The sequence below is a fragment of the Ovis canadensis genome, chromosome 10 (assembly GCF_042477335.2).
Source record: "Ovis canadensis isolate MfBH-ARS-UI-01 breed Bighorn chromosome 10, ARS-UI_OviCan_v2, whole genome shotgun sequence".
Classification (NCBI taxonomy): Eukaryota; Metazoa; Chordata; class Mammalia; order Artiodactyla; family Bovidae; genus Ovis; species Ovis canadensis.
Window position 1 is genome coordinate 69,373,731 of NC_091254.1, and position 14,015 is coordinate 69,387,745.

The 14,015-nt window shown below is 41.0% G+C and overlaps 1 long non-coding RNA gene across 1 annotated transcript in view; it reads left to right on the forward strand.

The window, feature by feature from the left end:
• Positions 1 to 4,651: 4,651 nt before the first annotated feature.
• LOC138446653 (uncharacterized) overlaps positions 4,652 to 14,015 on the forward strand; it is a 47,008-nt gene continuing 37,644 nt past the window's right edge. The window contains exon 1 of the long non-coding RNA XR_011259491.1: positions 4,652 to 4,873. This is a non-coding gene — a long non-coding RNA (uncharacterized lncRNA). The remainder of the gene's footprint in view (positions 4,874 to 14,015) is intronic.

The following is a 14,015-nucleotide window of genomic DNA, read 5'->3' on the forward strand; positions in this document are numbered from 1 at the left end:
TGACTATGAGAATAATTATTCTTTACCAGGAAGACCAGGGCAGAGTTTGCAACTTATTCACAACAATCTTGCAAACTATAAAGCACACAGTCATCATGTTTTTTATTTTCTCTCTCGGGTTCTAATTTCTCTTTAAATTTCTATTCTGTTCATTTTATCATACATGTTTTATTTTCTGTAAGGTGCCTCGAATCTTTACTTGAACAAGTAAACCGTATAAACCAATGTCTTTAATTCCACTGTTTTAGTCTGATAGCACCAGTTTCAAAAAATGTGAGGGCTTTTAAGTTGAGGGTTATATCCAAAGGAATAGGCCACATATTAAATAATTTAATGAACAGTCCCATTTATCTGTTAAAACAGAGGCTCTTTATATCTTTTTGTGGAGGGAAAAGGAGCTATGTATGAGAACCATAACTTAAATACAATCTCCATACGTTTTCATTTAAGTATTAAAAAGATCAGCTAACAAGTTCTGATAATGCTCTTTAGAAATGACATGTAATAATAAGGACTAGAATCCTGGATGGACAATTCTGCTGAGCTATTTCTTCTGGCTCAAGTATTGGAATGTCAGCAAGGGTTGTCAAGACATTGCTGGGTTCAAAGGCGCATGACTTGGGTGGATCTCTCTTATTTAGTTCACAAACATCTCTGACCTATTCACTTTTATCTAAAGAGTTGCTATTATTTCTGCTTTTGTCCCACTTCACTTTCATCTCACGTATCAGGGATTGAAACCCTGGTTCCTCTAATTGTGTCTGACATGAAGCTGTCAATCTTATCTCCGCGGCCTCTATTGAAATGTTCCAGATGTGTGGTAGACTCTAGGCTTGTAGGCGCAACCGGCCCCTGACTCGTAAATGATCACTGCATCCTCTCTTGTCCCAGCCTCCAGGGCTGTCCACGGAAGTCATGCATGTAATGGTACTTCAAAGCACCTTATTTTTATCCAGCCTTTTATATTCTTTCTTCAGAAAATGACCAGCATAGTGTGTCATTTTCTCTTATTGGCAGTCTCCAAGTCTCCAGTTCCCAAGAGAGCAAAAAGATCAATCTCTCCCTACGAGTTTGCATCTTCAACTCACTCACCTAAACTCCTACTAACTGGACTTAGGATCAAATACTGTATAAATATATTAAAGGAGAGTGTCATAAAAACCTCAATCATCTGCACACTGATTTATTGTTTGTAAGAGACTTTCTGAAATTTTCTTAACAAATTTCCAGAGACTTCTTGTTAGAACCAATCTCTATAAATATTCTTCCTCCAGCCTTGACGGTGGGCAGATGAATAGATCAAATGATTCATTTTTAGGACATTCTCCTCTAATTGAACTATATTCATCTTAGATGGTCAGATCAGTGTGGCGTGTCTAAAATCTCGCTATACCCATGGTTTTTTTGTTGTAAGCATAAGTCTTTTATATACAAATGAGTTCTCTTCTGAGAGCATGTTCATAAATCCAATTAGTTCGTTAAGTCCAACAAACTTAGCCCAGATAAACAACTAGCAAAATCAGTTATATAGTACTGTACTGTTAGAGGTTTATAATACTTTTCACACAAATGATGCATAAAAAACAGACACAAAAATAAAGAAAATAGTTTTATTCTTACCTTGAAAAAAATTCCTTGAAGAATACAGTAGCACAGTACAATAGCTGGCATACGGGTGCTGGAACTCACATTTGCATCTTTGAAAGTTCACAACTTGAAGGTTCCTATGGAGGGGACTTACTGAATACGACAAACTCAAGATGACTTTGTTACTTTTCTACCCCAAATTTCTTTTTATTTTTACATCACCAGCTTATCCTTCCGTAAGGGTCACAATTAAGTCCAATCAGTATCCTTCCTCTACTTCTGAGTGGTGAAAAGTCAGCAAGATCAGCAAAGGCATTATTGAATGTTCTTTATTCAGCAAAACAGCACATAGACTTTTTGGTTAGTCGTGGCTCTGTATCACTTTTTCCCTTGTGTTTGTACCATTTTTAGCCTTCCCTGGTGGCTCAGTTGGTAAAGAATCTGGCTGCATTGCAGGAGATCTGCCTGAGTGCAGGAGACCTGGGTTCGAGCCCTAGGTTGGGAAGATTCCCCTGGAGAAGGACATGGCAACCCACTCCAGTGTTCTTGCCTGGGAAATCCCATGGACAGAGGAGCCTGATGAGGTATAGTCTATGGGGTTGCAAGAGTCAGACACAGACTGAACAACTAAACTTCCACATACAATTTTTACACATTTTTCATCCGTCTCCTTATTCCTCTCTCTTTTACTTGACTGTGGGCACTGGAGAACATGGATTCATTCTTGGCTTTCTGTCTCAGTAAAGAGAGGAGTGCCTCCCTTTCACTGGGAGCCGGGACCATTGCGATTGAATGGTTAAAAATCTGGTCCTAATATGTTTATCTCTTAGTACAAGTTATAAAATAAAATAGCTATGGATATTTTTCTAACTTCTGAAAATTATTTTCATTATTATGAAAAGGAATCAAACGCATGAGGTGAAGGAGGTAATAGTTACATGGGCAGACCATGCTTTCTCCACTTAAATGTGTCTGTTAATGTCGACATAGAAAAGGGCCTAAGATTCAGGATTTCTAAGAAGCACCAAGGTGACCTGCTGTTGGTGTCCTGGGGGCCAGGTTCTGAGTGGTGAGGCCCTAGGGCCTTAAGCATTCTCTGTTCTCAAATTAGAAGTAATGGTTGGCTTTGCTTGGCACTTACTTTTATCTTAATTGTTTTTCCAACTACTAGGACCTATTAAAAAGCATTTCAGATATTACAGGAATTAAAAATGTAGGAAGTACAAGTTCTCAATAATCTTTCCTCCTAGAAACAGCTGCTGTCAACAACTTGCATATTCTTTCAAATTATATTCTATGTATGACTATCTTTCAGGAAATGAGCTCATTCAAAATATTCTGTCTTTGCTTTTCTTGCCTTCCAATGTATTGAGGGTTTCTTTCCCCATGTAAAAACCTATAGATGCCTTCTATTTTAAGGGTGGTCCATATATACTTTAGGTGTTATTTAGAAATATTTATGTTATTAAGTATTGATGTAAACATAGCTTTTAAAATAAAAACAGCAGTATGTTTGGCAGGAGTCAGTATTACATAAATGAACAGATTAAAATAGAAGTTAGCTTGCCTGCAGATGATGCCGTGATGACACTTTTAAAGGAATGAGCAGACAGAGTCAAATGAGATATTCTGAAGTTAGTAAGGAGACACGATCATTTCCCTCAGTGAAATGACAGTCTCTGGAAATTCTCCTGGAGGCCTGAAGCTGGGGTATTTAAGGACAGTGATTACATATAGATATAAAGATACCCTGGGGTTTATCTAGAACCCACCACTCAGGGTCCTGAGATCATAGCTACCCTGTTGTTGTTCAGTCACTCAGTTGTGTCCAATTCTTTGCAACCCCATGGACAGGCTTCCCTGTTCTTCACCATCTCCTGGAGATGGTGCAACTCTTTGCACCATGCTCAAAGTCATGTGCATCGAGTCGGTGATGCCATCCAACCATCTCATCCTCTGTTGTCCCCTTCTCCTCCTGTCCTCAGTCTTTCCCAGCATCAGAGTCTTTTCCTATGAGTCAGCTCTTTGCATCAGGTGGCCAAAGTATTGGAGCTTTAGCATCAGTCCTGTCAATGAATATTCTGTGTCGATTTCCTTTAGGATTGACTTAGGTTTGATCTTGCTAGTCATGGGATTCTCTTAGAGTCTTCTCTAGCACTACAGTTCGAAAACATCAATTATTGGGCTCTCAACCTTCGTTAGCAAGATAATGCTCAAAATCCTTCAAGCTAGGCTTCAATAATAGGTGCACCGAGAACTTCCAGATGTACAAGCTGGATTGAGAAAAGGCAGAGGAATCAGAGATCAAATTGCCAACATCTGTTGGATCATAGACAAAAAAGCAAGGGAATTCCAGAACTACCCAAGGTGATGCCTGTTGCTTGTCACCCAGAAGCCAGAACTGGGGTCATGCAAACTTTCCGTCTCAGGCATATGGGGTGAGTGAGTTCCACCATCTCCCTGGCAGCCTCTGGTTTTGCAGTATGTGGCCTGAGCAGCTCCCCTGCCCAGGCCCTGTGACTTTCAGAGGCAGCGGCTTTCTCAGAGGGAGGAGAGTAGCCCTTCAATGGGAGATCTGCTTTTCCCTGAGGGTGAGGCTGGTGGCCCAGGATCCCTGACCTAGACTGCAATTCACCCAGGAAACGAGGGCGTTGGTGCAGAAGAACTGTTTATACAAACAACAGGCAGAATATGTACAACTGGATCTTTGCACAGCAACTTAGGCTACAGGGCCACCTGTATTAGCTTGCACTGTTCACCTTTGATTCCACACCAGGAATTCACCAAGGCAAATATGTGTGTCCTTTCTGTGTCTCTCACTCAACAATCAGGATTTCTGGCTAGAAGAGTCTAAATTTCAGTCGGAATGGGAATGAGATCTTTGCAATTAATCTTTGCCTGAGATCTTTGCAATTCATTTAACTGAGACTCTTTCCCTGTAAAAAGATTCTTCACCTCCACCCCACCCCCAGCCCCTGAATCTGGCTGGAAATATGATAGACTCAGTTAATCTTCAACAGGCAATTGCAGCCGTGTTAGATCCACTTCTCCAGGGTGATTAATCGCTGCCGTGCTTGGCAAGCACTGAGGGAGAGAGGTTTGTGGGGAGGAAGTGGGGCACAGGCCGCAGCTGGCCCGCTGTTGTTACCGCTCAGGCCCAGCCCCTGTTCGCCCTCAACAAAGCGCAGCTGCTTCGTGTCTGTCACAATCAATGGCATGACATTTCCCAACTGGTAATTACCAGAAGGATTCCTGTTGATGCCTTTTGGAACTGCCAGTCTCAAAGGTAACTCTTGGCTCCTGCTGAGTTCAGTGTGTCTGCAGGTTTGGCTTTTTATCTCCATTTTCATGCTTGAACTGAAAGGAAGGTTTGTGTGGAGACTTGCAGGCTCCTTCCCCACACCTCTATTCCTTCCCCTCACCTGTCTGCATGGAAGAACATCACAGAGGTTGGAATCCTCTGCACACACTGAAGGAGACAGTCTCAGGGTGAGCTAGGAAAGAGATGCCAAGAAACATGAATGAGAGAACCAGTGCTTGTGAATGAAGCTATTCATATTTTCATGTCCAGTGGGGAAAAGTGTGCAAGCCATTATTTGGGGGGATTTAATTGAAAGCCATTGTCATAATTCAGTGTTCACCAAAGAGAAGGATTCTGAGAATTCATTGAATGGTGCAATCTAGGAAACACACTCCAAGTTGACATATCTCTATACATTGCATATAGCATCAGGATGCTATGTAATAGGTAATTTTTGAAGGAAGATAAAGATACTGACTGGGGAGCTGGGGAGCTCTAAGGGAGGGATAAGTCTGTAAACCTGTCATAAAGAAACATGTGTATTCCTTCCTTCAGTCAGTGATGATTTATGCCAGAGGTGCCAGACACCAGGCATTGTTTCAGATGCTGAGAACTGGAAAGGTACCAGGCGGAGCTGGGGGTGGGGGTGGCTTGTGAAATTGAAGTCAAGGCACACTCTCATTCTACCTGTCCTTTCTCTTCTGATCCCAGACTCTTAAACACCAACTAGTTTCCTCACTTAGCCTGTTTTGGTAATAAAAGGGCTATTGCCTCTGAGCTTTGGAGTTAGAATAATAATAATAGTAAAAAGACATTGAGTGTATAGATGAATTCAAGAATCCTGGCACAAGATTATTGCTAAGATGGACAGGCAAGGAGAAATTCAGGGCAACAGAGAAATTTTAAATGGTTAAGAAAATTTAAAATATGTGAAAAAGAAGAGAAGAAAAATGAAGCTTACTTGGTACAGATTTGTTGTTCAGAGAACATGGTGCTTTGACAAGAGTGCCAAGACCAAAAGTAGATTGGTGGCTGCTAGGGGCTAGAGGTGGTAAGGGGTGGGGAGCCCTTGCTAACGGGTTTAGGAATTCTCTGGGGGGTGATGAAATGTACTAAAATTAGATAATGGTGATGGTTGCACCTGGTTGAATTCTGAATATACTAAAAATCATTGAACTGTATACACTGAAGGGGTGAAGTTTACTGTATATGAATTCTATCTCAAGTTGTTATTAAAAGAATGATACTGGTCCAAGCTCAACTTCCACCATCTTCGTGCAAGGTAGGAAGTTAAGCACATATCCCTTCAACTGAGTCTTATTTTGGAATATCTAGTAAACTTCATTTTGTAAGGGGTGATTTTTGGAGAAGCTTGACCAAGTATATATTTTAAGTGCTAGACTTTGGTAGCTTAGGAAATGGGAGAGAGAGAGAATATCAGTTACTAGAAACTATTAATATGGGGCTTCCCTGGTGGCTCAGATGGTAAAGAATCTGCCTGCAATGCAGGAGACCCAGGTTCAATCCCTGGGTCGGGAAGATCCCCTGGAGCAGGAAATGGCAACAAGCTCCAGTATTCTTGCCTGGAAAATCCCATGGACAGAGGAGCCTGGCGGGCTACACTCCATGGGGTCGCAAGGAATTGGACATGACTGAAGTGACTGAATACACATTAATATGGTAGAATTGATATTATAGACATTCATATATGAAAAAGAAATAGATATATTATTGGTGGGAATGTAAATTGGCACAGCCACTATGGAAAACATTATGGATGTTCCTTAGAAAACTAAAAATAGGGTTACCATATGATCCAGCAATCCTGGTCTGCTTAATACACTCCAAGCTTGTTCCTCGTACAACAGTGCTGATTTTTAGGGTAGATAGAGAAAAGGTTATTCTAAAGTAGCAGCGCACTGGATAAATGGAAGCCTAGCAATTTACATGGAGAAGGCAATGGCACTCCAATCCAGTACTCTTGCCTGGAAAATCCCATGGGCGGAGAAGCCTGGTAGGCGGCAGTCTATGGGGTCATGAAGAGTCATACACAACTTAGCGACTTTACTTTCACGCATTGGAGAAGGAAATGGCAACCTACTCCAGTATTCTTGCTTGGAGAATCCCAGGGACGGGGAGCCTGGTGGGCTGCCGTCTATGGGGTCGGATGACCGAAGCGACTTAGCAGCAGCAGCAGCTGCAGCAATTTACAACCTCACAGCTCTTTTATGGAATTAAAATATCAACTCAAGGGATGAGGAAATCATTTGGCCATGAGCAAAATCCAGTTTTAATTGAATTTATTCTGTGCATGCATGCATGCTAAGTTGCTTCAATAATGTCTTACTCTTTGCGACCCCATGGACTGTAGCCCACCAGGCTCTTCTGTCTATAGGATTTTCCCAGGCAAGAATGCTGGAGTAGGTTGCCATGCCCTCCTTCAGGGGATCTTCCCAACCCAGGGATTGAACCCATGTCTCCTGCATTGGCAGGCAGGTTCTTTACCACTAGTGCCACCTGGGAAGGCTGAATTTATTCTGAGTTTAGAATAAATTTAGGTTTATCTTTGCCTGTCAAAACACCTACTACTTACTAAATCTTAGGGCAAAAGATTTGGTAAAAAGTGTCTCATAACCCCTTTGCATTAAATAGTTCTCTGCAAGAACATTTAAGAAAAGAAGCATATAAATTATATATACCTTGAAATATGGATTTAAAAGCAGTCATTTAACAAATTAAAAAAATAAAAACAAAATCATTTAATTAAACACTTTGGGTTATAGTCAACCATTTTATTTTAGAAGATTTAATGACTTCCAATTGTAGATTTCCCCACTGTTTTCTTCTGAGATACCTAACAAATGAGTAGAATTGGTTGTTTCTCCAAGACAGCTTTGCAAGCATTCTTTTGAGTTCCTCTCTTGTAGTCTGTCTTTAAAAAACTGTATGTGTTTGTTTATTTGTTTATGGCCACTTCGTGTCTTAGTTGTGGCACGCAGCCTCAGTAGTTGCCTTGGGGCATGTGGATCTTAGTTTCCCTACCAAGGATCACATCTGCTTCCCTTGCACTGGGAGACAGACTCAACACTGGACCACCAGCCAAGTCCTCTCCCAGGTTCTTTATTAAAGCAAGTTTAACTTTAGCCAGGTCTAAGACACAGCATTTTCTCTCCTGCCATCACTGTGGATCATTTAAGTAAAAAGGTGTTTGAACAATGAACCATGCTGTCTTTCTTCTTGGGCATTTGAGCTCCACTGTTGCTTAAGGACCATTCACATCTTTCCAGGCTTCAGACTCAGTGGAGTCTTCATAAAAAACTGAAATTGTAGTGAAATAAATCATAAAAAGATCTGTTTACTTTAGATCAGATATGGAGAAACTACTGATACGTAGTCATTAAGGTGAGTGGAAGTAAACATCCTCTTAACTAGTTGGGATAAAGAAAGTTCACAGTCATTTCTCTTGTTCCTTATCTCTTTTTCAATGAGGTGTCACCAAATGGCAGAGACTGGAATGTGGCCACTTCCCCTGCTATGTGTTCACGGGCAGATCTGTATCAGTTGCTTTTAGGTCTAGCTTTCCTGTTGTTTAACTATGTGATGAAATAACTAGTGGTAACCTATTTAATCAATACATCCTCTTGCTATGCTTTAGTGTAATGAAAACCAGCTTTATAAAAGTATTGAGAACTGATTGCATCTTTTCCCCTTCCTTCTCTTACTAGTGACCTTCTGTCATTAGAGTTCAATTTTCCTATGAAAATCATGCTATTAAGAGTTATGCAGAATGAGAGATGACCTCACAGGCATGGTTTATCACACTATTTATTGGGCACATTTTATAGGGCTTTTCCAAAAGCACATTGCATCTAATTATAAAGTGTTCTGTAGGATCAAACTATTTTTTAATATTGGTGTGGTGCCTTTCATCTTTAAAGAGAAACTATCATACAACTTCAAATATTGGCACCACCACAACAGATTGGCTGGTTTGCAAAGCAGGTGGCAATAGCTAGAGATAAAAGGCACCATACAAAGAATGAAGCGCACTACATATAGCAAATCCTTTATTTAGATTTGCCAAAAAGTAATGTTCAGGAAGAAATTTTACATGAGCATTACGAAGGCATGCTTGAACATTTCTTTGACGTGACATTAATTAGAGAAACTCCTAGTGAGAAAGGCAAATATCATGTTGTACATTCGTATAAGCAACTGGTTTGCCAAAATAAGTTTGTGGCTATTGAGCACAAAGCCTGCTGGAATGTCTTTTTAAAATTTTATTTATTTATTTATTTATTTTTCAGTGTGCTAGATCTTCATTCCTGCGTAAGCTTTTCTCCGGTTGGGATAAGCGGGGGCTACCCTAACCGTAGAGCGCAGGCATCTCACTGCAGTGGCTGCTCTGCTGTTGCGGAGCATGCGCTCGAGGGCTCGAGGGCTTCAGTAGTGCCGCCTGCGGGCTCTAGAGCGCAGGCTCAATAGTTGCGGTACTCGGGCCTAGTTGCCCTGCAACATGTGGGATCTTCTCTGTAGGCAGATTCTTTACCACTGAGCCGCCAGGGAAGCCTTGCTGGGAAAATCTGAATGCTAATATTCTTCCTCCTGGTAAAATGGGTTGTTAATCAATGTAACTGTTCCAATAAATTCATTTCACTCCATAGTTACTTTTGTTTATGAAAACTTCTTTAACAGCCTTTCTCAGTTTTATCGGCTACATTAGAGCACCCGTTTTGAAAGGCAGTGTGCCAGAAACTGTGGAGAGAGCCATGTGTTAGATCACAGTTATATCTCTAGAGGAAGAAGGACAATGATCCATTATGACCAACACCAAAACGTTTATACTTTGGAGCTATATTCAGAGCGATATGGTGGGAGTATTGAGGAAATATCCAACTCCTATAGAAAAATGAGGGCTTCCTAGGTGGCTCAGCGGTAAAGAATCCACCTGTAATGCAGGAGATGTGGGTTTGATCCCCACATCAGGGAGGTCCCCTAGAGAAGGAAATGGCAATCCACTCCAGCATTCTTGCCTGGAGAATCCCATGGACAGAGGAACCTGGCGGGCTACAGTCCATGAGGTTGCAAAGAGTTGGACACGGCTGAGTGACTAATCAAGGGGCAAACGAATGTAGGTAGATTTTTCAGAGAACACGTGCTGCCCTTCACCCTCACTTGGAATCCTCATATGCTGCCTCTCCCACCTGACGGTTATGTCAGACTCTTCTGAAGACAGTCTTCCCCTTTGTCAAAATATTCCAACATCCCTCCCCGCTGCATTCATCAGAATCTTGGAGGTGGAATCTTCAGCCATACTTAAAAGATGCTTCTAAATCTTTCCTCTTTGTTTACAGACCTGTGTGTGTGTGTAAGTCATTTCCGTCTTGTCTGACTCTTTATGACCCTATAGACTGTAGTCCACCAGGCTCCTCTGTCCCTGGGATTCTCCAGGCAAGAATACTGGAGTGGGTTGCCATGCCCTCCTATCTTTATAGACAACAGGACTCAATTTTGTTTTTCGTTTCAAAATTAATACAGTCTTGGCCTTTTCCCACATGCATCTGCTGGGGTGTTGTCTCATGGAGCAGGGAGTGGGGAAGAGGGGAAGCTGAGGACAGGTCAGAGATTTCCCATGGAAATAGTTCCAAATGGCTTTTTTCTTTTTAATGATTTTTTTTTAATAGAGATATTTGTCTGTGTCCTTGGGAAACTCAAAGAAAAAAGTTTCTGAGAAATTTTGCTGAGCACTTCCTTGACTGCTTTTGTCCAGACTTTCTGTATGATTCTCCAGGCCTCCGTATTGTTTTCACTAATGGTTTCTGGTTAATTCCTAAGAAAGCCAAATATAAATGGACTGAAAGCCAGCAAAACAAGACTAAGTCCTAAAATTCAACCTAATGGCATAAGGATGATGGTTCTACTTAAGCAAATTCTTACCAAGGACAAAAAGATTATTTATGTTACGCCAAACCACTTCAACTATCCATGGAATAGTAGCACAAAGGACTCATCCCCACGGAACATGAGCTGCACATAGTCATACGTTCCCTCCTGACCACAGGAAGTTACCGCGGCCATTTCTAGAGTACTTAATGGAAGAGAGTTGTTAGACTAATCTCCTTTACAATGGCAACTTCAGTCCAGAGGCTTGATGTAATAGGATTCTTTGAAAAGAAACAATCTGATTGTCCACAGCTTGATACAGGAGGATTTTATAAAGTAAATTCCAAATAGCATGAAATAATGCCTACCAAACATCGATGCTCCATTTGAAAATCCTCAGGTGCTGGTTTGTTTCTGGAGACATCTTTTGAAAAGTAGCTTTATCAAGATGTATTGTACAAAGAATTTTCACCCATAAGTGTTCAGTTTAGTGACTTAAATCCCCTTGTGTCTGTTTGTAGGAGGGATCCTACTCCCAGTAGCCTAGGCGATTACTGATGTGCTTTCTGTTTCTCTAAATTTCCCTTTTGTAGACATTATATTAATGGATTCATACAATGTGTGATCTTTCGTGTGTGCCTTCTTTGACATAATATAATGTTTAATCTAATGGTATACATGTCTGGTATAGCATGCATCAGTAGTTTATTTTGATTGCTTTGTAGTTTTCCATGTTTTGTGTATGCATGGAATCTCATGTAAAGAATGTATACTCATTGTTTTATTGAAATATAATTGACATATATGTTTTGTACAAACATTGTCCAATTCTCAGTGTCTGTCTCTTCAGCATAGAAACACTGTAGTAGCTTCTCAATGGCAGGAAAAACAAAACAAAACCCCCAAGGGTCTCTTTTACTGATGATTAGCATTTTTGGAAAGACTGATTTATAATAGCAAAATGGAAGGGTGGAAATTGTTTTTGTGTGTGTCCTCTTCCTTCCTCTTCTTGACTTGGTATCCTGGAATCCTGGAACCAGTGAACCCCATTAAATTCCATGCTAAAATTTGTTAACATTTTTCCCCTGGGGAGAAGATCCGTAGATAAACAGATTCTCAAATGGTCTGTTAACTGAAACGATTTAAGAGCCAATCTTAGTGTTCAATCCTTACCCTTTTTCCGTCTCACTCATCTATTTCTTTGGAAAACACTTACTTTCATGGCTTCATAACTTTTAACTACCAGCTGGTAGGTTGCTTGGAAGAAGCCTGATAGAAATTTTATTATCTAAATGATGGGCCATATGAACGTTTTCAATGTATTTAGAAAAAGAAGCCATCCTTTTCTAAGCATGAGCAGGGGATATGAAGTTTGTGTCCTTTCTTACCTTTATCTCTCTACTTTAAACTTTTGCCTCAAACTCCGCACCCCCCCCCCCCCCCTCGGTAAAGGCACAGATGGCTGGAAACTTGTCTTTCCATTTTCTCTCCGTCTATCACCTTTCACCATTTACATCTGTCCCGCTGAGGCTGAGAACCACTGCACCTTCCTCAGGACTTCCCACATGCACATACAGTAAGTACTTACCCATGCTCGGTTGTTTAGTCATGTCTGACTCTTTGCAGTCCCATGGACTGTAGCCCACCAGGCTCCTCTATCCATGGAATTCTCTGGCAAGAATACTGGAGTGGGTTGCTATTTCCTCCTCCAGGGGATCTTCCCAACCCAGGGACGGAATCTGTGTCTCCTGCATCTCCTGTGTTGCAGTCAGATTCTTTACCTGCTGAAGGAAGCCCCACACATGTAGTAAATGACACCAATTTTATTTATTCACTATTTTAAATTTATCAAGTACCTTTTATTTAGTTACTTTTTATTTTTAATTGGAGGACAACTGCTTTACAATGTGTGTTGGTTTCTGCTGTACAACAATGCAAATCAGCCATATATCCCATCTCTCTTGAGCCTTCCTCCCCCTCCCATTTCACCTCTCTAGGTCATCACAGAGCACCAGGCTGGGCTCCCTGTGTTATATATCAGATTCCCACTAGCTGTCTATTTTGCACAGGTAGTGGATATATGTCAGTACTACTTTCTCAATTCAACCTGCCCTCTCCTTCCCCCGTTGTGTTCACGAGTCTCCTCTCTCCATCTGCGAATGACACCAATTGTAAACACACAGTTTGATGTTTAAATGGAGAGAATGAATCGCCATGTTTAGATCACACATTCATTGGTGTACTCTTTTGGATCTACCTACCTTCTACCCTCCTGTATTTTTTCTCTGTTTTTTTTTTTTTTTCTCAATCCACTGAACTCTTAACTGTGGATATTTTGCTCTAAGGATTCTAGGAAATGGTCTTGGGATGTGATATTAGACAGGGATGCTTTGTTTAGGATTTACTTCCATCCCCAAAGATGGAATTATTTCTCTTCCAAAAGAATTCCCTCTGTTTGTAAGTCCAGGTCCCTTCCTCAGATTTTAAGAGAAAGCTGCCTTCCATCCTATGGATTTTTTGACAAGTAGGAATACCACAACCACTCATGCAATCAGTCAACCTAAAAAGCATTTCTGGAGGTTCTAATCCTAGCAGCACTGTGCAGGGGATGTAAGAAAAATATTAAGGGGAGAAGAAGCAAAGTCAATACACCTCTACCATCTAGATGCTATTATGGATGTCCATGTTAACCTCTAAGTCTTTTTTTTTTTTTTGCAGTTTTCTTTTAAATTGAAGTATAGTTGGTTTACAGTGTTGTGTTAACTTCTGCTGTACACCAAAATGATTCCATTACACACAAACACACACATATATTTGTTGTCCAGTCACTAAGTCATGTCCAACTCTTTGTGACCCTATAGACTGCAGCACGATAAGCCTCCCTGTCCCTCACTATCTCTGGAGTTTGCCCAAGTTAGTGTCCATTGAGGTGGTGACGCTATCTAACCACCTCATCCTCTGCTGCTTTCTTGTGTGTGTGTGTGTGTGTGTGTGTATACACATATATACACATACACATATATATACACAAAATATTCCGTCCCATTATGGTTTATCACAGAATATTGAATATAGCCCTCTGTGCTGTATGGTAGGACCTTGGTGCTGATCCATCCTATAAATGTTAGGTTGCACCTGGTAACCCCAAACTCCCACTCCATCCCACCCCCACCTCTCCTCCCCCTTGGCAATCACAAGTCTTTAACCTCCAAGTCTTGACCCATTTCCTGAACTCCAGACCTGA